The 27,538-nt window shown below is 41.6% G+C and overlaps 1 long non-coding RNA gene and 1 pseudogene across 1 annotated transcript; both read right to left on the bottom strand.

The window, feature by feature from the left end:
• Positions 1-1,966: 1,966 nt before the first annotated feature.
• LOC121845202 lies at positions 1,967-27,538 on the bottom strand. The gene is made up of 3 exons (XR_006082425.1): positions 27,496-27,538; positions 27,167-27,448; positions 1,967-2,691 (listed from the first exon to the last, which is right to left on the bottom strand). It is a non-coding gene; the product is annotated as an uncharacterized LOC121845202 (long non-coding RNA).
• LOC121845200 lies at positions 3,112-7,512 on the bottom strand (annotated as a pseudogene).

Below are 27,538 nucleotides of genomic sequence, written 5' to 3'. Positions count from 1 at the left end.
GCTAATGCTACAACATACTTTAAACATTTACTCATGAACCATAAATCAGATTGACTCTAGATTTGGTATATAGACTTGGTAGACTGGTATATAGATTTGGTATATAGACTTGGTAGACTGGTATATAGATTTGGTAGACTGGTATATAGATTTGGTAGACTGGTAAATAGATTTGGTATATAGACATGGTAGACTGGTATATAGATTAGGTATATAGACTTGGTAGACTGGTATATAGACTTGGTAGACCGGTATATAGATGTGGTATATAGACTTGGTAGACTGGTATATAGATTTGGTGTATAGACTTGGTAGACTGGTATATAGACTTGGTAGACTGGTACATAGATTTGGTTTATAGACTTGGTAGACTGGTATAAAGATTTGGTATATAGACCTGGTAGACTGGTATATAGACTTGGTAGACTGGTATATAGACTTGGTAGACTGGTATATAAATTTGGTAGACTGGTATATAGATTTGGTAGACTGGTATATAGATTTGGTAGACTGGTATATAGAGTTGGTATATAGACTTGGTAGACTGGTGTATAGAGTTGGTGTATAGACTTGGTAGACTGGTATATAGACTTGGTAGACTGGTATATAGATTTGGTAGACTGGTATATAGATTTGGTGTATAGACTTGGTAGACTGGTATATAGATTTGGTGTATAGACTTGGTAGACTGGTGTATAGACTTGGTAGACTGGTACATAGATTTGGTTTATAGATTTGGTAGACAGGTATACAGATTTGGTATATAGACCTGGTAGACTGGTATATAGATTTGGTATATAGACTTGGTAGACTGGTATATAGACTTGGTAGACTGGTATATAGATTTGGTGTATAGAGTTGGTATATAGACTCAATGAATTAGCCTCTAAAGAATTAGAGAATGACTACTTGTTGCATTCATTGGTGTATAGAGTTGGTTTAGAGACTCAATGAATTAGCCTCTAAAGAATTAGAGAATGATTACTTGTTGCATTCATTGTCGGCCACTAGATGAAATGCTCTTATGTAGTTGACTTGCAAATCCAATCAGCCTTTTCCACATTGATTTAATGTCATCACATGTTTTGGGTTGAAGTGAAGAGGAAACTACATTGATTACAACAAGGGAAAGGGGAAAATGTCAAAATACAAAATAACATAAAGATCAATGTTTGAAACAGAAACAACAAGATACGTGTATTTTGAAGTGTATTTAATTAAAATGCATGTAGTTTGTATTTTAAAATACAGAAGTATATTAGCCAATAGCAGACCCCAACAGCAACAACCCTCTCAGTAATGGTAACAGAAACAGTTGACTTCCTATGTGATACAGGATGTTGTTGTTTATCTGCCTTTAGTTTAATGCACTGAAGTCACTCTGGATAAGAGTGTCTGATAAACGACTAAATGTATTAGTGAAAATTAACATACCATAATGAACTGCAAAGGGTAAAAAACTCAAATAAGCAAAAATATATTTTTTCAATATAATGAACTAAAAAGTGCACCCCTTCAGGATCCCCAGGACCAGGACTAAAGGACACTGATCTACAGCTGCCAAACATAACCTCGTAAAACTGACCATCCTACCGATCCTCGACTTCAGCGATGTCATTTATAAAATAGCCTCCAACACTCTACTCAGTAAACTGGATGCAGTCTATCACAGTGTCATCCATTTTGTCACCAAAGCCCCATATACCACCCACCACTGTGACCTGTATCCTGTCGTCGGCTGGCCTTCGTTACATATTCGTCACCCACTGGCTCCAGGTCATCTATAAGTCTTTGCTAGGTAAAGCTCCGCCTTATCTCAGCTCACTGGCCACCATAACAACACCCACCCGTAGCACGTGATCCAGCAGGTATATCTCACTGGTCACCCCCAAAGCCAACACCCCCTTTGGCCGCCTTTCCTTCCAGTTCTCTGCTGCCAGTGACTGGAACGAATTGCAAAATTGCTGAAGTTGGAGACTTATATCTCCCTTACTAACTTTAAGCATCAGCTATCTGAGCAGCTAACTGATCTCTGCAACTGTACACAACTCATCTGTAAGAAGCCCATCCAACTACCTACCTCAGCGGTACACAACTCATCTGTAAGAAGCCCATCCAACTACCTACCTCAGCGGTACACAACTCATCTGTAAGAAGCCCATCCAACTACCTACCTCAGCGGTACACAACTCATCTGTAAGAAGCCTATCCAACTACCTACCTCAGCGGTACAAAACTCATCTGTAAGAAGCCCATCCAACTACCTACCTCAGCGGTACACAACTCATCTGTAAGAAGCCCATCCAACTACCTACCTCAGCGGTACACAACTCATCTGTAAGAAGCCTATCCAACTACCTACCTCAGCGGTACACAACTCATCTGTAAGAAGCCCATCCAACTACCTACCTCAGCGGTACACAACTCATCTGTAAGAAGCCTATCCAACTACCTACCTCATCTGTACACAACTCATCTGTAAGAAGCCTATCCAACTACCTACCTCAGCGGTACACAACTCATCTGTAAGAAGCCCATCCAACTACCTACCTCAGCGGTACACAACTCATCTGTAAGAAGCCCATCCAACTACCTACCTCAGCGGTACACAACTCATCTGTAAGAAGCCCATCCAACTACCTACCTCAGCGGTACACAACTCATCTGTAAGAAGCCTATCCAACTACCTACCTCAGCAGTACACAACTCATCTGTAAGAAGCCTATCCAACTACCTACCTCAGCGGTACACAACTCATCTGTAAGAAGCCCATCCAACTACCTACCTCAGTGGTACACAACTCATCTGTAAGAAGCCCATCCAACTACCTACCTCATCCCAATATTGTTTTTATTTACTTTTTGCTCTCTTGCACATCACCATCTGCTCATCTATCACTCCAGTGTTAATTTGCTGACTTGTAATTATTTCACCACTACGGCCTATTTATTGCCTTACCTCCTCACGCCATTTGCACACACTGTATATAGACTTTTTCTATTGTGTTATTGACTGTATGTTTGTTTATTCCATGTGTAACTCTGTGTTGTTGTTTGTGTCGCACTGCTTTGCTTTATCTTGGCCAGGTCGCAGTTGTAAATGAGAACTAGTTCTCAACTGGCCGACCTGGTTAAATAAAGGTTAAATAAAATAAATAAAACAACTAAAATAAAAATATATAACAGTATGGTACAGCAGCTTTCCCAGAAGCCTGGTGCAGCTCTGGGTGGAGCTCTGGGTGCAGCTCTGGGTGGAGCTCTGGATCCATCTTCTATATTCATTCTGGTATCTCTAGACTCCCTGGGGGCGGGGCTTGGGAATTCGATTTGGGCGGTACTAGAACACTGATCAATATATCTCATTGGCTCATAGGTAGAATAGCCCACCTGTTCCAGGAAGTACCCCAATGACATGTCCGCGAATGGATGGCCGCATATGATCATGAGCAACCCCCTGCTAATGCGATAGGTGTTGACCGGGTCGAAGCTCCTCAGGTCCTCGTGCTTCGTCACATAGACCTTATCCACTGTCATGTCTGGACGCATACTGATGATGAGACGGTCCATGTTGCTGGTATCTATGTTACCAGTGTTGTCCTCACTGACGTACTCAGGCATGGAATCAGATGCTGTGAGGTGGAGGTTGCCCACCTCATAGAATGGGTAGCCATCATCAGGAAGCAGCCTCTTGCAGACATTGTTTTCACACTCACGTCTGTTGCGGAAGTGATGGAAACCAAAGTCTCCCTCTTCGGGTCGTAATTTGCAAACATCTGGTTGTCGTTGTCAAAGACGATGTAATCGTTGGCGAACCAGAAAAGGAGCTTGAGTCCGTGCCTCGGCCAGGGACGACCAAACCTAGAACCTCTCAGCTCCACCATATTGTTCAATGTTCGAACCATGGTACCCCTGGGGGAGGGAGAGAGAGAGGGAGAGAGAGAGAGAGAGAGAGAGGGATAGAGGGATAGAGAGAGAGAGGGAGAGAAAGAGGGGGGGGGAGGGAGGAGGGGGATGGATAGAGAGATAGGGATAGAGAAAGAGACAGAGAGAGAGAGAGAGAGAGGGAGTACAAGGAAACAGACAGCATTAAACAATACAGTTCATGATGATATAGTTAAGTTACCTCTGCTAAGAGGTCTGGACCTTTATGGCACAGGAATGTACTACTGTGGCTGTTCCCTAAATCTGGCATTACTGTTCCAGGCTTTGGATTTTCCATTTATATGTAGAGGTTGTACGATAGCACGTTAGCATGTAGGGCGCACCGATTGGTGTCAGCTCATTAGTCAGTATGTGTTACACCTGTGCTGGCTTGTCCATCTCGTTAGTCGGAAGGTGTTTCACCTGCGCTGGTTCAGGTGATATTTAAGAGTGGCTGGACCAGGTGATATTTAAGAGTGGCTGGCCCAGGTGATATTTAAGAGTGGCTGGTCCAGGTGATATTTAAGAGTGGCTGGACCAGGTGATATTTAAGAGTGGCTGGACCAGGTGATATTTAAGAGTGGCTGGTCCAGGTGATATTTAAGAGTGGCTGGACCAGGTGATATTTAAGAGTGGCTGGACCAGGTGATATTTAAGAGTGGCTGGCCCAGGTGATATTTAAGAGTGGCTGGACCAGGTGATATTTAAGAGTGGCTGGCCAAGGTGATATTTAAGAGTGGCTGGACCAGGTGATATTTAAGAGTGGCTGGCCAAGGTGATATTTAAGAGTGGCTGGCCAAGGTGATATTTAAGAGTGGCTGGCCCAGGTGATATTTAAGAGTGGCTGGCCAAGGTGATATTTAAGAGTGGCTGGACCAGGTGATATTTAAGAGTGGCTGGCCAAGGTGATATTTAAGAGTGGCTGGCCAAGGTGATATTTAAGAGTGGCTGGCCCAGGTGATATTAAAGAGTGGCTGGACCAGGTGATATTTAAGAGTGGCTGGCCCAGGTGATATTTAAGAGTGGCTGGCCAAGGTGATATTTAAGAGTGGCTGGACCAGGTGATATTTAAGAGTGGCTGGCCCAGGTGATATTTAAGAGTGGCTGGCCAAGGTGATATTTAAGAGTGGCTGGCCCAGGTGTTATTTAAGAGTGGCTGGCCCAGGTGTTATTTAAGAGTGTCTGGCCCAGTGCTCCAGTTGTCTTAATAGATGCGGAGGGTTAACTCCTTTAGTTGTCTTAATAGATGTGGAGGGTTACCACCTTTAGTTGTCTTGGTAGATGTGGAGGGTTAACTCCTCTAGTTGTCTTGATAGATGTGGAGGGTTAACTCCTTTAGTTGTCTTGATAGATGTGGAGGGTTAACTCCTTTAGTTGTCTTGGTAGATGTGGAGGGTTAACTCCTTTAGTTGTCTTGGTAGATGTGGAGGGTTAACTCCTTTAGTTGTCTTGATAGGTGTGGAGGGTTAACTCCTTTAGTTGTCTTGAGAGATGTGGAGGGTTAACTCCTTTAGTTGTCTTGATAGGTGTGGAGGGTTAACTCCTTTAGTTGTCTTGATAGATGTGGATGGTTAACTCCTTTAGTTGTCTTGATAGATGTGGAGGGTTAACTCCTTTAGTTGTCTTGATAGATGTGGAGGGTTAACTCCTTTAGTTGTCTCTCCCTATTTTCATTTCTAGACAAACATTCCTTTATGTGATCTTCCCTGTTTTCGTTTTTCTCCACTTTGTGGTTTACTTCCTGTCTTGAAGTTTGGTTTGTGTTTTTCTTTTGTTTACCTCTTCTTGTTGAATTTAGTGGGTCTCATGGTGGGTGTCTTTTAGGCTCCCGTTGTTGTTGCTAGTCACACCCCCATGAGTGTCTTTCAGAACCCTCCTAAAACCCGTTTCATTCTGGTTGCTGTCAGTGACTCTTTGTTAGTTCCCCTTTCTGTTTCAGTGACATATTTGGTTTTCTTGCTGTGGAACGTGACAATAGGACATCAAATAGAAAGGAGGACCAAGGCTCTCTTCATATCATTAATTAAAATGCCTTTATTAGTATGGCCTGTTCAATAGAAACAAACTTTTAAAAATCAGACGAAATCAAATCGTATTGTTGCTGTGGAATGTGTCATTTGGGATAAAGCCTGGATGATTCATGTGTTAAATTAAACAATACACTTTCTGTGAGTCCCAATTGCCACCCTATTCCCTATATAGTGCCCTTCTTTTGAACAGGACCCAATGGGGAATAGGGTGTCATTTGGGACCACGCCTGGATGAGTCAAGTGTTAGTTTGAAATAGAATCTCCTGAAGGATCCAGGAACATGAAACTTAAAGGGAATAAAATATTTAACTACATGACAATGAATGCCAGGTTTAAATAGTTACAAAACAGTATACCTGTTAAAGTTTATAAGGTTTAAACCGTTAAACACAGTATACCTGTTAAACAGTATACCTGTTAAAGTTATAAGGTTTAAACCAGTATACCTGTTAAAGTTAAAGGTTTAAATAGTTAAACATAAAAGATTTAAATAGTTAAACACAGTATACCTGTTAAAGTTAAAAGGTTTAAATAGTTAAACATATACCTGTTAAAGTTAAAGGTTTAAATAGTTAAACATATACCTGTTAAAGTTCAAAGTGAACCGTCGTAAACAGAAGGGAAAATCTGTCTCTTACCGTACCATGTTTTAAAGCAGAAAAAATGGGATGATAATGTATATATTTTCAGCCACAATCTGTCAGCTTTCAGGTAACGTCAACTTATTAAAAGTTGATACATACAGCTTTATTATTCTGGAAAAACTTCATATAAAAAAGTATATAAATATTCACTGAGTGTATAAAACATTAGGAAGAACTGCTTTTTCCATGACATAGACTGACCAGGTGAATCCAGGTGAAAGATATGATCCCTTATTGATGTCACTTGTTAAATCCACTTCAATCAAATCAAATCAAATGTATTTATAAAGCCCTTCGTACATCAGCTGATATCTCAAAGTGCTGTACAGAAACCCAGCCTAAAACCCCAAACAGCAAGCAATGCAGTTGTAGGAGCAGGTGTAGATGGAGGGGGACAGACTTGTTAAGTAAAGACAGACTAGATCTAACTTGTTTAGTAAAGACAGACTAGATCTAACTTGTTTAGTAAAGACAGACTAGATCTAACTTGTTTAATAAAGACAGACTAGATCTAACTTGTTTAGTAAAGACAGACTAGATCTAACTTGTTTAATAAAGACAGACTAGATCTAACTTGTTTAGTAAAGACAGACTAGATCTAACTTGTTTAATAAAGACAGACAAGATCTAACTTGTTTAATAAAGACAGACTAGATCTAACTTGTTTAATAAAGACAGACTAGATCTAACTTGTTTAGTAAAGACAGACTAGATCACCAAAAAGCATCATAAATGTTTTTACGGTACCTGGTGTTTTTAAATAAATGTAATCTCTATTTTTCTGGTGCTCGATGTCCCTGGAGATCCGTGTGAGAAGTTGATTAGTGTCCGTCAGTAACAACCAGTAATTCAGGTTCTGTTATAAACTCCTCTTTTTTTCTAGCCTGTTTTGCATGTTATTTTTGCATGTTACTTTAGTTCCTCCTTTAGCACCTGGTGATAAAGGAGTTACTAGACTGGTCACCAATCAGACCTGTTAGAGGTGATAAAGGAGTTACTAGATTGGTCACCAATCAGACCTGTTAGAGGTGATAAAAAATGTCCTCTGGTCTGATGAAACAAAAGTACAATTGTTTGGCCATACTGACCATCGTTATGTTTGGAGGAAAAAGGGGGAGGCTTGCAAGCCGAAGAACCCCATCCCAACCGTGAAGCACGAGTTTGCCAGCATCATGTTCTGGGGGTGCTTTGCTGGACGAGGGACAAAATAGATGGCAACATGAGGAGGGAAAATGATGTGGACATATTGAAGCAACATCTCAAGAAATGTCAGGTAGTTAAAGCTTTGTCGCAAATGGGACTTCTGGGAATGCGATGAAAGAAATAAAAACTGAAATGAATCATTCTCTACTATAATTCTGACATTTCACATTCTTAAAATAAAGTGGTGATCCTAACTGACCTAAGACAGGGAATTTTTACTAGGATTAAATGTCAGGAATTATAAAAAGACTGCGTTTAAATGTATTTAGCTAAGGTGTATTTAAACTCCCGACTTTAACTGTAAATGTCTTCAATAAGATCCTTGTTATAACCTGATTCTGAGGGTTGTTAAGGGGAATGTGTGCTCTCAGAATAACAACTGGTTAAGGGGAATGTGTGCTCTCAGAATAACAACTGTTGTTAAGGGGAATGTGTGTTCTCAGAATAACAACTGTTGTTAAGGGAATGTGTGTTCTCAGAATAACAACTGTTGTTAAGGGGAATGTGTGCTCTCAGAATAACAACTGTTGTTAAGGGGAATGTGTGTTCTCAGAATAACAACTGTTGTTAAGGGGAATGTGTGTTCTCAGAATAACAACTGTTGTTAAGGGGAATGTGTGTTCTCAGAATAACAACTGTTGTTAAGGGGAATGTGTGTTCTCAGAATAACAACTGTTGTTAAGGGGAATGTGTGTTCTCAGAATAACAACTGTTGTTAAGGGGAATGTGTGCTCTCAGAATAACAAATGTTGTTAAGGGGAATGTGTGCTCTCAGAATAACAACTGTTGTTAAGGGGAATGTGTGTTCTCAGAATAACAACTGTTGTTAAGGGAATGTGTGCTCTCAGAATAACAACTGTTGTTAAGGGAATGTGTGCTCTCAGAATAACAAATGTTGTTAAGGGGAATGTGTGTTCTCAGAATAACAACTGTTGTTAAGGGGAATGTGTGCTCTCAGAATAACAAATGTTGTTAAGGGGAATGTGTGTTCTCAGAATAACAAATGTTGTTAAGGGGAATGTGTGTTCTCAGAATAACAACTGTTGTTAAGGGGGAATGTGTGTTCTCAGAATAACAACTGTTGTTAAGGGAATGTGTGTTCTCAGAATAACAACTGTTTTTAAGGGGAATGTGTGTGTTACGGTTTTCTTCTGGTGAAAGAGAGGAGGACCAAAATGCAGTGTGGTTATCTTTATACATCTTTAATGAAAGATGAAAAATACGAACAATTTACAAAACAAGAAATGTGAAAAACCGAACCAGTCCTATCTGGAGCAACACACAGAGACAGGAACAATCACCCACCAGAGACCTAAAGAATATGGCTGCCTAAATATGGTTCCCAATCAGAGACAACGATAAACACCTGCCTCTGATTGAGAACCACTACAGGCAACCATAGACTTACCTAGAATACTTCACTCAACACAATCCCATTACCTACAAAAAAAACCTAGACGAAACACACCACATAAATCACCCATGTCACACCCTGGCCTAACCAAAATAATAAAGAGAACACAGAATACTACGACCAGGGCGTGACAGTACCCCCCTAAGGTGCGGACCCCTGGCCGCACACCAAAACCCATATGGGAGGGTCTGGGTGGGCGTCTGTCCACGGTGGCGGCTCTGGCACTGGACGTGGACCCCACTCCATCATTGTCTTTGTACACCTCCTTAGCATCCTTAGATTGGCGACCCTCGCCATCGACCTTGGCCTACTAATCTTAACAAAGGGCCCCACTGGACTGAGTGGCAGCTCCGGACTGAGGGACAGCTCGGGACTGAGGTAGATCGGGACGGAGGGATAGCTCGGGACTGAGGGGTAGCTCGGGACTAAGGGGTAGCTCGGGAATGAGGGGTAGCTCAAGACTGAGGGGTAGCTCAAGACTGAGGGGTAGCTCAGGACTGAGAGGAAGCCTGGCTGACTGGCGGATCCTGGCTGACTGGCGGATCTGGCAGATCTAGGCTGACTGGCTGATCCTGGCTGACTGGCGGCTCTGGCTGCTCCATGCTCCACACACTGTTTATATTATCTGTCAAGGTCTATTTCTGAGGTAGCTCTGGTCCAGGTCGTTACGTGAAGCTTGCGGATGCTGAGCATTCAAGCAGGACGCACATAATAACGCCTTGGACCAGAGATATTGTAGTGGTTACAGGGGGACGGGTTGGTAAAATGTAGAACTGTATTAACATCCTGTTTCTGCTGTTTCTACTTAACATATATAAATAAAAACTGTCAATAACACTGAAACAAAGCAGTGGTGTTGTTTCCTCATGTCCCCCTCACACATAATACTGTCTGGATTACACCACATAATACTGCCTGGATTACACCACATAATACTGCCTGGATTACACCACATAATACTGCCTGGATTACACCACATAATACTGTCTGGATTACACCACATAATACTGTCTGGATTACACCACATAATACTGCCTGGATTACACCACATAATACTGTCTGGATTACACCACATAATACTGTCTGGATTACACCACATAATACTGCCTGGATTACACCACATAATACTGTCTGGATTACACCACATAATACTGCCTGGATTACACCACATAATACTACCTGGATTACACCACATAATACTGTCTGGATTACACCACATAATACTGCCTGGATTACACCACATAATACTGCCTGGATTACACCACATAATACTGCCTGGATTACACCACATAATACTGCCTGGATTACACCACATAACACAGGGAGGCTGTATCAACGTGATCTGATGTGTGTCGGCGTCTTCATACCTCTCTTTGTTTTTCTCCGTCTCTCTCCATCTCTTTCTCCTCTTCAGTCAGTCTGGAGTGCTGTTCCATCTGTGGCCACAAGGTGGAGTGAGAGGATCAGGTAGAAACACAAGGAGCACCAAGCAGAGCCATTAAACCACACACATCTTCAACACAAAGCAGATTATATGTGTCCATTTAAATCCCTGTAAATCCACTCCACAGTGGCCTTTCAACTTGAAACTTGTCATCAATATCATGGACGTCTCTAAGATGAACCACATTGAATGTTCAAATCAAATCAAATGTTATTTGTCACATACACATGGTTAGCAGATGTTAATGCGAGTGTAGCGAAATGCTTGTGCTTCTAGTTCTGACAATGCAGTAATAACCAACGAGTAATCTAACTAACAATTCCAAAACTATAACTATAACTAACTATACATATGAGATGAGTATGTAAACAAAGTGGCATAGTTAAAGTGGCTAGTGATACATGTATTACATAAAGATGCAGTAGATGATATAGAGTACAGTATATACGTATACATATGAGATGAATAATGTAGGGTATGTAAATATTACATTAAGTAGCATTGTTTAAAGTGGCTAGTGATATATTTACATAATTTCCCATCAATTCCCATTATTAAAGTGGCTGGAGTTGAGTCAGTGTCATTGCCAGTGTGTTGGCAGCAGCCACTCAATGTTAGTGGTGGCTGTTTAACAGTCTGATGGCCTTGAGATAGAAGCTGCTTTTCAGTCTCTCGGTCCCAGCTTTGATGCACCTGTACTGACCTCGCCTTCTGGATGATAGCGGGGTGAACAGGCAGTGGCTTGGGTGGTTGTTGTCCTCGATGATCTTTATGGCCTTCCTGTGACATCGGGTGGTGTAGGTGTCTTGGAGGGCAGGTAGTTTGCCCCCGGTGATGCGTTGTGCGGACCTCACTACCCTCTGGAGAGCCTTACGGTTGTGGGCGGAGCAGTTGCCGTACCAGGCGGTGATACAGCCCGACAGGATGCTCTCGATTGTGCATCTGTAGAAGTTTGTGAGTACTTTTGGTGACAAGCCGAATTTCTTCAGCCTCCTGAGGTTGAAGAGGCGCTGCTGCACCTTCTTCACGATGCTGTCTGTGTGGGTGGACCAATTCAGTTTGTCTGTGATGTGTACGCAGAGGAACTTAAAACTTGCTACCCTCTCCACTTCTGTTCCATCGATGTGGATAGGGGGGGTGTTCCCTCTGCTGTTTCCTGAAGTCCACAATCATCTCCTTAGTTTTGTTGACGTTGAGTGTGAGGTTATTTTCCTGACACCACACTCCGAGGGCCCTCACCTCCTCCCTGTAGGCCGTCTCGTCGTTGTTGGTAATCAAGCCTACCACTGTTGTGTCGTCCGCAAACTTGATGATTGAGTTGGAGGCGTGCGTGGCCACGCAGTCGTGGGTGAACAGGGAGTACAGGAGAGGGCTCAGAACGCACCCTTGTGGGGCCCCAGTGTTGAGGATCAGCAGGGTGGAGATGTTGTTACCTACCCTCACCACCTGGGGGCGGCCCGTCAGGAAGTCCAGTACCCAGTTGCACAGGGCGGGGTCGAGACCCAGGGTCTCGAGCTTGATGACGAGTTTGGAGGGTACTATGGTGTTAAATGCTGAGCTGTAGTCGATGAACAGCATTCTCACATAGGTATTCCTCTTGTCCAGATGGGTTAGGGCAGTGTGCAGTGTGGTTGAGATTGCATCGTCTGTGTACCTATTTGGGCGGTAAGCAAATTGGAGTGGGTCTAGGGTGTCAGGTAGGGTGGAGGTTATATGGTCCTTGACTAGTCTCTCAAAGCACTTCATGATGACGGAAGTGAGTGCTACGGGGAGGTAGTCGTTTAGCTCAGTTACCTTAGCTGTCTTGGGAACAGGAACAATGGTGGCCCTCTTGAAGCATGTGGGAACAGCAGACTGGGATAGGGATTGATTGAATATGTCCGTAAACACACCAGCCAGCTGGTCTGCGCATGCTCTGAGGGCGCGGCTGGGGATGCCGTCTGGGCCTGCAGCCTTGCGAGGGTTAACACGTTTAAATGTTTTACTCACCTCGGCTGCAGTGAAGGAGTGTCCGCATGTTTTGGTTGCAGGCCGTGTCAGTGGCACTGTATTGTCCTCAGAGCGGGCAAAAAGTTATTTAGTCTGCCTGGGAGCAAGGCATCCTGGTCCGTGACTGGGCTGGTTTTCTTTTGTAATCCGTGATTGACTGTAGACCCTGCCACATACCTCTTGTGTCTGAGCCGTTGAATTGCGATTCTACTTTGTCCCTATAATGTTGTACTGATATCTCCAAAATAACATGGCAACTATTAACAAATCATTATTTACAACTAATGTTCAAAACCATCTGTAATCATCTTCTCCTTTATGAACAATACATGAGATTCACTTCAGATTTTTAGTCTTTAATAGTTTTGAGAAAAAGAGTTCCTACATTCAAATATGGCCGCACTGTACCTATAGACGCATGTTAGCACACATGCTAATGCTACAACATACTTTAAACATTTACTCATGAACCATAAATCAGATTGACTCTAGATTTGGTATATAGACTTGGTAGACTGGTATATAGATTTGGTATATAGACTTGGTAGACTGGTATATAGATTTGGTATATAGACTTGGTAGACTGGTATATAGATTTGGTATATAGACTTGGTAGACTGGTATAGATTTGGTAGACTGGTATATAGATTTGGTAGACTGGTATATAGACTTGGTAGACTGGTAAATAGATTTGGTAGACGGTATATAGACTTGGTAGACTGGTATATAGATTTGGTATATAGACTTGGTAGACTGGTATATAGATTTGGTAGACTGGTATATAGATTTGGTAGACTGGTATATAGACTTGGTAGACTGGTAAATAGATTTGGTAGACGGTATATAGACTTGGTAGACTGGTATATAGATTTGGTATATAGACTTGGTAGACTGGTATATAGACTTGGTAGACTGGAATATAGATTTGGTAGACTGGTATATAGATTTGGTAGACTGGTATATAGATTTGGTAGACTGGTATATAGACTTGGTAGACTGGTAAATAGATTTGGTAGACTGGTATATAGACTTGGTAGACTGGTATATAGATTTGGTATATAGACTTGGTAGACTGGTATATAGACTTGGTAGACTGGTATATAGATTTGGTAGACTGGTATATAGATTTGGTAGACTGGTAAATAGATTTGGTATATAGACATGGTAGACTGGTATATAGATTAGGTATATAGACTTGGTAGACTGGTATATAGACTTGGTAGACCGGTATATAGATGTGGTATATAGACTTGGTAGACTGGTATATAGATTTGGTGTATAGACTTGGTAGACTGGTATATAGACTTGGTAGACTGGTACATAGATTTGGTTTATAGACTTGGTAGACTGGTATAAAGATTTGGTATATAGACCTGGTAGACTGGTATATAGATTTGGTACATAGACTTGGTAGACTGGTATATAGACTTGGTAGACTGGTATATAGATTTGGTAGACTGGTATATAGATTTGGTAGACTGGTATATAGATTTGGTAGACTGGTATATAGATTTGGTATATAGACTTGGTAGACTGGTATATAGACTTGGTAGACTGGTATATAGATTTGGTAGACTGGTATATAGATTTGGTAGACTGGTAAATAGATTTGGTATATAGACATGGTAGACTGGTATATAGATTAGGTATATAGACTTGGTTGACTGGTATATAGACTTGGTAGACCGGTATATAGATGTGGTATATAGACTTGGTAGACTGGTATATAGATTTGGTTTATAGACTTGGTAGACTGGTGTATAGACTTGGTAGACTGGTACATAGATTTGGTTTATAGACTTGGTAGACTGGTATAAAGATTTGGTATATAGACCTGGTAGACTGGTATATAGATTTGGTATATAGACTTGGTAGACTGGTATATAGACTTGGTAGACTGGTATATAGATTTGGTAGACTGGTATATAGATTTGGTAGACTGGTATATAGATTTGGTAGACTGGTATATAGAGTTGGTATATAGACTTGGTAGACTGGTGTATAGAGTTGGTGTATAGACTTGGTAGACTGGTATATAGACTTGGTAGACTGGTATATAGATTTGGTAGACTGGTATATAGACTTGGTAGACTGGTGTATAGAGTTGGTGTATAGACTTGGTAGACTGGTGTATAGACTTGGTAGACTGGTACATAGATTTGGTTTATAGATTTGGTAGACAGGTATAAAGATTTGGTATATAGACCTGGTAGACTGGTATATAGATTTGGTATATAGACTTGGTAGACTGGTATATAGATTTGGTATATAGACTTGGTAGACTGGTATATAGATTTGGTGTATAGAGTTGGTATATAGACTCAATGAATTAGCCTCTAAAGAATTAGAGAATGACTACTTGTTGCATTCATTGGTGTATAGAGTTGGTATATAGACTCAATGAATTAGCCTCTAAAGAATTAGAGAATGATTACTTGTTGCATTCATTGGTGTATAGAGTTGGTATATAGACTCAATGAATTAGCCTCTAAAGAATGAGAATGACTTTGTTGCATTCATTGTCGGCCACTAGATGAAATGGTCTTCTGTAGTTGACTTGCAAATCCAATCAGCCTTTTCCACATTGATTTAATGTCATCACATGTTTTGGGTTGAAGTGAAGAGGAAACTACATTGATCACAACAAGGGAAAGGAGGAAAATGTTAAAATACAAAATAACATAAAGATCAATGTTTGAAACAGAAACAACAAGATACGTGTATTTTGAAGTGTATTTAATTAAAATGCATGTAGTTTGTATTTTAAAATACAGAAGTATATTAGCCAGTAGCAGACCCCAACAGCAACAACCCTCTCAGTAATGGTAACAGAAACAGTTGACTTCCTATGTGATACAGGATGTTGTTGTTTATCTGCCTTTAGTTTAATGCACTGAAGTCACTCTGGATAAGAGTGTCTGATAAACGACTAAATGTATTCGTGAAAATTAACATACCATAATGAACAGCAATGTGCTGGGGTAATAAACTAAAAAGTTCCCCCCTTCAGGGTCCCCAGGACCAGGACTAAAGGACACTGATCTACAGTATGGTACAGTAGCTTTCCCAGAAGCCTGGTTACAGTATGGTACAGTAGCTTTCCCAGAAGCCTGGTTACAGTATGGTACAGTAGCTTTCCCAGAAGCCTGGTGCAGCTCTGGGCGGAGCTCTGGATTCAACTTCTATATTAATCTTGGTATCCCTAGACTCCCTGGGGCGATGCCCTGATACATAATTGAAATTGGTTCGTGGGTGGAATAGCCCGCCTGTTCCAGGAAGTACCCCAATGACATGTCCGCGGATGAATGGCCGCACATGATCATGAGCAACCCCTGCTGATGCAATAGGTGTTGACCGGGTCGAAGTTCCTCAGGTCCTCGTGCTGGGTCACATAGACCTTATCTACTGTCATGTCTGGACGCATACTGATGATGAGACGGTCCATGTTGCTGGTATCTATGTTACCAGTGTTGTACTTCCTGACATAATTAGGCATGGAATCAGATGCTGTGAGGTGGAGGTTGCCCACCTCATAGAATGGGTAGCCATCATCAGGAAGCAGCCTCTTGCAGACATTGTTTTCACACTCACGTCTGTTGCGGAAGTGATGGAAACCAAAGTCTCCCTCTTCGGGGTCGTAATTTGCAAACATCTGGTTGTCGTTGTCAAAGACGATGTAATCGTTGGCGAACCAGAAAAGGAGCTTGAGTCCGTGCCTCGACCAGGGACGACCAAACCTAGAACCTCTCAGCTCCGCCATATTGTTCAATGTTCGAACCATGGTACCACTGGGGGAGGGAGAGAGAGAGGGAGAGAGAAGGGGGGAGGAGGGGGATGGATATAGAGATAGGGATAGAGAGAGAGACAGAGAGAGAGAGAGAGAGAGAGAGAGAGAGAGAGAGAGGGAGAGAAAGGGGGAGCGAGGGAGGAGGGGGATGGATAGAGAGATAGGGATAGAGAGAGAGACAGAGAGAGAGAGAGAGAGAGAGAGAGAGAGGACATCAGCACAATTTGACCCAACCAAATCATGAGAAAACAAAAAGATAATTACTTGACACATTGGAAAGAATTAACAAAAAAAACTGCGCAAACTAGAATGCTATTTGGCCCTACACAGAGAGTACACAGCGGTCAGAATACCTGACACACTGTGACTGACCCAAAATTAAGGAAAGCTTTGACTATGTACAGACTCAGGGAGCATAGCCTTGCTATTGAGAAAGGCCGCCGTAGGCAGACATGGCTCTCAAGAGAAGACAGGCTATGTGCTCACTGCCCACAAAATGAGGTGGAAACTGAGCTGCACTTCCTAACCTCCTGCCCAATGTATGACCATATTAGAGATACACATTTCCCTCAGATTACACAGATCCACAAAGAATTCGAAAACAAATCCACTTGTGATTAACTCCCATATCTACTGGGTGAAATTCCACAGTGTGACATCACAGCAGCAATATTTGTGACCTGTTGCCACGAGAAAAGGGCAACCAGTGAAGAACAAACACCATTGTAAATACAACCCATATTTATGCTAATTTATTTTCCCTTGTATACCTTAACCATTTGTACATTGTTAAAACACTGTATATATATATATATAATATGACATTTGTAATGTCTTTATTGTTTTGAAACACCTGTATGTGTGATGTTTACTGTTAATTTTTATTGTTTATTTCACTTTATATATTATATACCTCACTTGCTTTGGCAATGTTAACACATGTTTCCCATGCCAATAAAGCCCTTGAATTGAATTTGAATTGAATTGAGAGAGAGAGAGATATATATAGAGAGAGATATATATAGAGAGAGGGGGGATATATATATATAGAGAGAGAGGGGATATATATATATAGAGAGAGAGGGGATATATATATATAGAGAGAGAGGGGGATATATATATATAGAGAGAGAGGGGGATATATATATATAGAGAGAGAGGGGGATATATATATATAGAGAGAGAGGGGGATATATATATATAGAGAGAGAGGGGATATATATATATATAGAGAGAGAGGGGGATATATATATATAGAGAGAGAGGGGATATATATATATAGAGAGAGAGAGGGGATATATATATAGAGAGAGAGAGGGGGATATATATATATATAGAGAGAGAGGGGGATATATATATATAGAGAGAGAGAGGGGGATATATATATATAGAGAGAGAGGGGGATATATATATATAGAGAGAGAGGGGGATATATATATATATAGAGAGAGGGGATATATATATATATAGAGAGAGAGGGGATATATATATATAGAGAGAGAGAGGGGATATATATATATATATATATAGAGAGAGGGGATATATATATATAGAGAGAGGGGGATATATATATATAGAGAGAGAGGGGGATATATATATATAGAGAGAGGGGGGATATATATATATATAGAGAGAGGGGATATATATATATAGAGAGAGAGAGATATATATAGAGAGAGATATATATAGAGAGAGAGGGGGATATATATATATAGAGAGAGAGGATATATATATATAGAGAGAGAGGGGATATATATATATATAGAGAGAGAGGGGGATATATATATATATATAGAGAGAGAGAGTACAAGGAAACAGACAGCATAAAACAATACAGTTCATGGTGAAACAGTTAAGTTACCTTCCATATACAGTATAAGCCTCTGTTAAGAGGTCTGGTCCCAGCCTAAAACCCAAACAGCAAGCAATGCAGGTGTAGATGGAGGGGAGGACAGACGTGTTTATTAAGGACAGACTAGATCTAACTTGTTTAGTTAAAGACAGACGAGACCTAACTTGTTTCGTTAAAGACAGACGAGACCTAACTTGTTTCGTTAAAGACAGACGAGACCTAACTTGTTTTAGTTAAAGACAGACGAGACCTAACTTGTTTTAGTTAAAGACAGACGAGACCTAACTTGTTTTAGTTAAAGACAGACGAGACCTAACTTGTTTAGTTAAAGACAGACGAGACCTATCTTGTTTTAGTTAAAGACAGACTAGATCACAAAAATCACATCATAAAACATTTATACTGTACCTGGTGTTTTTATATAAATGTAATCTCTATTTTCTGGTGCTCGATGTCCCTGTAGATCCGTGTGAGAAGTTGATTTGATGATCTACAAGCTTTGCTGCCTGTGTGTGGGTGTGTGTGTGTGTGTTATTTACTCTGGGGGCAGGACTTCCCATGAAGAGTCCAGTGTTCAGGAAATGATACTGAAAGTAATCCTAGTCCTGGGCTGTGTTCCATACCACACAGTTCTTCCCTACTTCCTGCCTCTTCGATTCATGAAGCGTCTCAGAGTTGGAGCTTTTATCTAGGATCAGTTTTAGTCCGTCAGTAACAACCAATAATTCAGGTACTGTTATAAACCTCTCTTTTTCTAGCCTGTTTTGCATGTTACTTTAGTTCCTCCTTTAGCACCTGGTGATAAAGGAGTTACTAGACTGGTCACCAATCAGACCTGTTAGAGGTGATAAAGGAGGTACTAGACTGGTCACCGATCAGACCTGTTAGAGGTGATAAAGGAGGTACTAGACTGGTCACCGTTCAGACCTGTTAGAGGTGATAAAGGAGTTACTAGACTGGTCACCAATCAGACCTGTTAGAGGTGATAAAGGAGTTACTAGACTGGTCACCGATCAGACCTGTTAGAGGTGATAAAGGAGTTACTAGACTGGTCACCAATCAGACCTGTTAGAGGTGATAAAGGAGTTACTAGACTGGTCACCGATCAGACCTGTTAGAGGTGATAAAGGAGTTACTAGACTGGTCACCAATCAGACCTGTTAGAGGTGATAAAAATGTCCTCTGGTCTGATGAAACAAAAGTACAATTGTTTGGCCATACTGACCATCGTTATGTTTGGAGGAAAAGGGGAGGCTTGCAAGCCGAAGAACCCCATCCCAACCGTGAAGCACGAGTTTGCCAGCATCATGTTCTGGGGGTGCTTTGCTGGACAAGGGACAAAATAGATGGCAACATGAGGAGGGAAAATTATGTGGATATATTGAAGCAACATCTCAAGACATGTCAGGTAGTTAAAGCTTCGTCGCAAACGGGACTTCTGGGAATGCAATGAAAGAAATAAAAACTGAAATGAATCATTCTCTACTATAATTCTGACATTTCACATTCTTAAAATAAAGTGGTGATCCTAACTGACCTAAGACAGGGAATTTTTACTAGGATTAAATGTCAGGAATTATAAAAAGACTGCGTTTAAATGTATTTAGCTAAGGTGTATTTAAACTCCCGACTTTAACTGTAAATGTCTTCAATAAGATCCTTGTTATAACCTGATTCTGAGGGTTGTTAAGGGGAATGTGTGCTCTCAGAATAACAACTGTTGTTAAGGGAATGTGTGTTCTCAGAATAACAAATGTTGTTAAGGGGAATGTGTGTTCTCAGAATAACAAATGTTGTTAAGGGGAATGTGTGTTCTCAGAATAACAACTGTTGTTAAGGGGAATGTGTGTTCTCAGAATAACAACTGTTGTTAAGGGGAATGTGTGTGTTACGGTTTTCTTCTGGTGAAAGAGAGGAGGACCAAAATGCAGTGTGGTTATCTTTATACATCTTTAATGAAAGATGAAAAATACGAACAATTTACAAAACAAGAAATGTGAAAAACCGAACCAGTCCTATCTGGAGCAACACACAGAGACAGGAACAATCACCCACCAGAGACCTAAAGAATATGGCTGCCTAAACATGGTTCCCAATCAGAGACAACGATAAACACCTGCCTCTGATTGAGAACCACTACAGGCAACCATAGACTTACCTAGAATACTTCACTCAACACAATCCCATTACCTACAAAAAAAACCTAGACGAAACACACCACATAAATCACCCATGTCACACCCTGGCCTAACCAAAATAATAAAGAGAACACAGAATACTACGACCAGGGCGTGACAGTACCCCCTAAGGTGCGGACCCCTGGCCGCACACCAAAACCCATATGGGAGGGTCTGGGTGGGCGTCTGTCCACGGTGGCGGCTCTGGCACTGGACGTGGACCCCACTCCATCATTGTCTTTGTACACCTCCTTAGCGTCCTTAGATTGGCGACCCTCGCCATCGACCTTGGCCTACTAATCTTAACAAAGGGCCCCACTGGACTGAGGGGCAGCTCCGGACTGAGGGACAGCTCGGGACTGAGGTAGATCGGGACGGAGGGATAGCTCGGGACTGAGGGGTAGCTCGGGACTAAGGGGTAGCTCGGGAATGAGGGGTAGCTCAAGACTGAGGGGTAGCTCAGGACTGAGAGGAAGCTCTCCTGGCTGACTGGCGGATCCTGGCTGACTGGCGGATCTGGCAGATCTAGGCTGACTGGCTGATCCTGGCTGACTGGTGGCTCTGGCTGCTCCATGCTCCACACACTGTTTATATTATCTGTCAAGGTCTATTTCTGAGGTAGCTCTGGTCCAGGTCGTTACGTGAAGCTTGCGGATGCTGAGCATTCAAGCAGGACGCACATAATAACGCCTTGGACCAGAGATATTGTAGTGGTTACAGGGGACGGGTTGGTAAAATGTAGAACTGTATTAACATCCTGTTTCTGCTGTTTCTACTTAACATATATAAATAAAAGCTGTCAATAACACTGAAACAAAGCAGTGGTGTTGTTTCCTCATGTCCCCCTCACATAATACTGCCTGGATTACACCACATAATACTGCCTGGATTACACCACATAATACTGCCTGGATTACACCACATAATACTGTCTGGATTACACCACATAATACTGTCTGGATTACACCACATAATACTGTCTGGATTACACCACATAATACTGCCTGGATTACACCACATAATACTGTCTGGATTACACCACATAATACTGTCTGGATTACACCACATAATACTGCCTGGATTACACCACATAATACTGTCTGGATTACACCACATAATACTGTCTGGATTACACCACATAATACTGCCTGGATTACACCACATAATACTGCCTGGATTACACCACATAATACTGCCTGGATTACACCACATAATACTGTCTGGATTACACCACATAATACTGCCTGGATTACACCCTGGACATAATACTGCCTGGATTACACCACATAATACTGCCTGGATTACACCACATAATACTGCCTGGATTACACCACATAATACTGCCTGGATTACACCACATAATACTGCCTGGATTACACCACATAACACAGGGAGGCTGTATCAACGTGATCTGATGTGTGTCGGCGTCTTCATACCTCTCTTTGTTTTTCTCCGTCTCTCTCCATCTCTTTCTCCTCTTCAGTCAGTCTGGAGTGCTGTTCCATCTGTGGCCACAAGGTGGAGTGAGAGGATCAGGTAGAAACACAAGGAGCACCAAGCAGAGCCATTAAACCACACACATCTTCAACACAAAGCAGATTTTATGTGTCCATTTAAATCCCTGTAAATCCACTCCACAGTGGCCTTTCAACTTGAAACTTGTCATCAATATCATGGACGTCTCTAAGATGAACCACATTGAATGTTCAAATCAAATCAAATGTTATTTGTCACATACACATGGTTAGCAGATGTTAATGCGAGTGTAGCGAAATGCTTGTGCTTCTAGTTCTGACAATGCAGTAATAACCAACGAGTAATCTCACTAACAATTCCAAAACTATAACTATAACTGACTATACATATGAGATGAGTATGTAAACAAAGTGGCATAGTTAAAGTGGCTAGTGATACATGTATTACATAAAGATGCCGTAGATGATATAGAGTACAGTATATACGTATACATATGAGATGAATAATGTAGGGTATGTAAACATTATATTAAGTAGCATTGTTTAAAGTGGCTAGTGATATATTTACATCATTTCCCATCAATTCCCATTATTAAAGTGGCTGGAGTTGAGTCAGTGTCATTGACAGTGTGTTGGCAGCAGCCACTCAATGTTAGTGGTGGCTGTTTAACAGTCTGATGGCCTTGAGATAGAAGCTGCTTTTCAGTCTCTCGGTCCCAGCTTTGATGCACCTGTACTGACCTCGCCTTCTGGATGATAGCGGGGTGAACAGGCAGTGGCTCGGGTGGTTGTTGTCCTCGATGATCTTTATGGCCTTCCTGTGACATCGGGTGGTGTAGGTGTCTTGGAGGGCAGGTAGTTTGCCCCCGGTGATGCGTTGTGCGGACCTCACTACCCTCTGGAGAGCCTTACGGTTGTGGGCGGAGCAGTTGCCGTACCAGGCGGTGATACAGCCCGACAGGATGCTCTCGATTGTGCATCTGTAGAAGTTTGTGAGTACTTTTGGTGACAAGCCGAATTTCTTCAGCCTCCTGAGGTTGAAGAGGCGCTGCTGCGCCTTCTTCACGATGCTGTCTGTGTGGGTGGACCAATTCAGTTTGTCTGTGATGTGTACGCCGAGGAACTTAAAACTTACTACCCTCTCCACTTCTGTTCCATCGATGTGGATAGGGGGGTGTTCCCTCTGCTGTTTCCTGAAGTCCACAATCATCTCCTTAGTTTTGTTGACGTTGAGTGTGAGGTTATTTTCCTGACACCACACTCCGAGGGCCCTCACCTCCTCCCTGTAGGCCGTCTCGTCGTTGTTGGTAATCAAGCCTACCACTGTTGTGTCGTCCGCAAACTTGATGATTGAGTTGGAGGCGTGCGTGGCCACGCAGTCGTGGGTGAACAGGGAGTACAGGAGAGGGCTCAGAACGCACCCTTGTGGGGCCCCAGTGTTGAGGATCAGCAGGGTGGAGATGTTGTTACCTACCCTCACCACCTGGGGGCGGCCCGTCAGGAAGTCCAGTACCCAGTTGCACAGGGGCGGGGTCGAGACCCAGGGTCTCGAGCTTGATGACGAGTTTGGAGGGTACTATGGTGTTAAATGCTGAGCTGTAGTCGATGAACAGCATTCTCACATAGGTATTCCTCTTGTCCAGATGGGTTAGGGCAGTGTGCAGTGTGGTTGAGATTGCATCGTCTGTGGACCTATTTGGGCGGTAAGCAAATTGGAGTGGGTTTAGGGTGTCAGGTAGGGTGGAGGTTATATGGTCCTTGACTAGTCTCTCAAAGCACTTCATGATGACGGAAGTGAGTGCTACGGGGAGGTAGTCGTTTAGCTCAGTTACCTTAGCTGTCTTGGGAACAGGAACAATGGTGGCCCTCTTGAAGCATGTGGGAACAGCAGACTGGTATAGGGATTGATTGAATATGTCCGTAAACACACCAGCCAGCTGGTCTGCGCATGCTCTGAGGGCGCGGCTGGGGATGCCGTCTGGGCCTGCAGCCTTGCGAGGGTTAACACGTTTAAATGTTTTACTCACCTCGGCTGCAGTGAAGGAGAGTCCGCATGTTTTGGTTGCAGGCCGTGTCAGTGGCACTGTATTGTCCTCAGAGCGGGCAAAAAAGTTATTTAGTCTGCCTGGGAGCAAGGCATCCTGGTCCGTGACTGGGCTGGGTTTCTTTTTGTAATCCGTGAATGACTGTAGACCCTGCCACATACCTCTTGTGTCTGAGCCGTTGAATTGAGATTCTACTTTGTCCCTATAATGTTGTACTGATATCTCCAAAATAACATGGCAACTATTAACAAATCATTATTTACAACTAATGTTCAAAACCATCTGTAATCATCTTCTCCTTTATGAACAATACATCAGATTCACTTCAGATTTTTAGTCTTTAATAGTTTTGAGAAAAAAATAGTTGCTACATTCAAATATGGCCGCACTGTACCTATAGACGCATGTTAGCACACATGCTAATGCTACAACATACTTTAAACATTTACTCATGAACCATAAATCAGATTGACTCTAGATTTGGTATATAGACTTGGTAGACTGGTATATAGATTTGGTATATAGACTTGGTAGACTGGTATATAGATTTGGTAGACTGGTATATAGATTTGGTAGACTGGTATATAGATTTGGTAGACTGGTATATAGACTTGGTAGACTGGTAAATAGATTTGGTAGACGGTATATAGACTTGGTAGACTGGTATATAGATTTGGTATATAGACTTGGTAGACTGGTATATAGACTTGGTAGACTGGAATATAGATTTGGTAGACTGGTATATAGATTTGGTAGACTGGTATATAGATTTGGTAGACTGGTATATAGACTTGGTAGACTGGTAAATAGATTTGGTAGACTGGTATATAGACTTGGTAGACTGGTATATAGATTTGGTATATAGACTTGGTAGACTGGTATATAGACTTGGTAGACTGGTATATAGATTTGGTAGACTGGTATATAGATTTGGTAGACTGGTAAATAGATTTGGTATATAGACATGGTAGACTGGTATATAGATTAGGTATATAGACTTGGTTGACTGGTATATAGACTTGGTAGACCGGTATATAGATGTGGTATATAGACTTGGTAGACTGGTATATAGATTTGGTTTATAGACTTGGTAGACTGGTGTATAGACTTGGTAGACTGGTACATAGATTTGGTTTATAGACTTGGTAGACTGGTATAAAGATTTGGTATATAGACCTGGTAGACTGGTATATAGACTTGGTAGACTGGTATATAGACTTGGTAGACTGGTATATAAATTTGGTAGACTGGTATATAGATTTGGTAGACTGGTATATAGATTTGGTAGACTGGTATATAGAGTTGGTATATAGACTTGGTAGACTGGTGTATAGAGTTGGTGTATAGACTTGGTAGACTGGTGTATAGACTTGGTAGACTGGTATATAGATTTGGTGTATAGACTTGGTAGACTGGTGTATAGACTTGGTAGACTGGTACATAGATTTGGTTTATAGATTTGGTAGACAGGTATACAGATTTGGTATATAGACCTGGTAGACTGGTATATAGATTTGGTATATAGACTTGGTAGACTGGTATATAGACTTGGTAGACTGGTATATAGATTTGGTGTATAGAGTTGGTATATAGACTCAATGAATTAGCCTCTAAAGAATTAGAGAATGATTACTTGTTGCATTCATTGGTGTATAGAGTTGGTATATAGACTCAATGAATTAGCCTCTAAAGAATTAGAGAATGACTACTTGTTGCATTCATTGGTGTATAGAGTTGGTATATAGACTCAATGAATTAGCCTCTAAAGAATTAGAGAATGACTACTTGTTGCATTCATTGGTGTATAGAGTTGGTATATAGACTCAATGAATTAGCCTCTAAAGAATTAGAGAATGATTACTTGTTGCATTCATTGGTGTATAGAGTTGGTATATAGACTCAATGAATTAGCCTCTAAAGAATTAGAGAATGACTACTTGTTGCATTCATTGGTGTATAGAGTTGGTATATAGACTCAATGAATTAGCCTCTAAAGAATTAGAGAATGATTACTTGTTGCATTCATTGGTGTATAGAGTTGGTATATAGACTCAATGAATTAGCCTCTAAAGAATTAGAGAATGACTACTTGTTGCATTCATTGTCGGCCACTAGATGAAATGCTCTTATGTAGTTGACTTGCAAATCCAATCAGCCTTTTCCACATTGATTTAATGTCATCACATGTTTTGGGTTGAAGTGAAGAGGAAACTACATTGATTACAACAAGGGAAAGGGGGAAAATGTCAAAATACAAAATAACATAAAGATCAATGTTTGAAACAGAAACAACAAGATACGTGTATTTTGAAGTGTATTTAATTAAAATGCATGTAGTTTGTATTTTAAAATACAGAAGTATATTAGCCAATAGCAGACCCCAACAGCAACAACCCTCTCAGTAATGGTAACAGAAACAGTTGACTTCCTATGTGATACAGGATGTTGTTGTTTATCTGCCTTTAGTTTAATGCACTGAAGTCACTCTGGATAAGAGTGTCTGATAAACGACTAAATGTATTAGTGAAAATTAACATACCATAATGAACTGCAAAGGGTAAAAAACTCAAATAAGCAAAAATATATTTTTTCAATATAATGAACTAAAAAGTGCACCCCTTCAGGATCCCCAGGACCAGGACTAAAGGACACTGATCTACAGCTGCCAAACATAACCTCGTAAAACTGACCATCCTACCGATCCTCGACTTCAGCGATGTCATTTATAAAATAGCCTCCAACACTCTACTCAGTAAACTGGATGCAGTCTATCACAGTGTCATCCGTTTTGTCACCAAAGCCCCATATACCACCCACCACTGTGACCTGTATCCTGTCGTCGGCTGGCCTTCGTTACATATTCGTCACCCACTGGCTCCAGGTCATCTATAAGTCTTTGCTAGGTAAAGCTCCGCCTTATCTCAGCTCACTGGCCACCATAACAACACCCACCCGTAGCACGTGATCCAGCAGGTATATCTCACTGGTCACCCCCAAAGCCAACACCCCCTTTGGCCGCCTTTCCTTCCAGTTCTCTGCTGCCAGTGACTGGAACGAATTGCAAAAATTGCTGAAGTTGGAGACTTATATCTCCCTTACTAACTTTAAGCATCAGCTATCTGAGCAGCTAACTGATCTCTGCAACTGTACACAACTCATCTGTAAGAAGCCTATCCAACTACCTACCTCAGCGGTACACAACTCATCTGTAAGAAGCCCATCCAACTACCTACCTCAGCGGTACACAACTCATCTGTAAGAAGCCCATCCAACTACCTACCTCAGCGGTACACAACTCATCTGTAAGAAGCCCATCCAACTACCTACCTCAGCGGTACACAACTCATCTGTAAGAAGCCCATCCAACTACCTACCTCAGCGGTACACAACTCATCTGTAAGAAGCCCATCCAACTACCTACCTCAGCGGTACACAACTCATCTGTAAGAAGCCCATCCAACTACCTACCTCAGTGGTACACAACTCATCTGTAAGAAGCCCATCCAACTACCTACCTCATCCCAATATTGTTTTTATTTACTTTTTGCTCTCTTGCAC

The sequence above is a fragment of the Oncorhynchus tshawytscha genome, unplaced genomic scaffold (assembly GCF_018296145.1).
Source record: "Oncorhynchus tshawytscha isolate Ot180627B unplaced genomic scaffold, Otsh_v2.0 Un_contig_2548_pilon_pilon, whole genome shotgun sequence".
Taxonomy (NCBI): Eukaryota; Metazoa; Chordata; class Actinopteri; order Salmoniformes; family Salmonidae; genus Oncorhynchus; species Oncorhynchus tshawytscha.
Note: the sequence above shows the minus strand (reverse complement) of the source record. Positions and strands in the feature narration are given on the sequence as shown.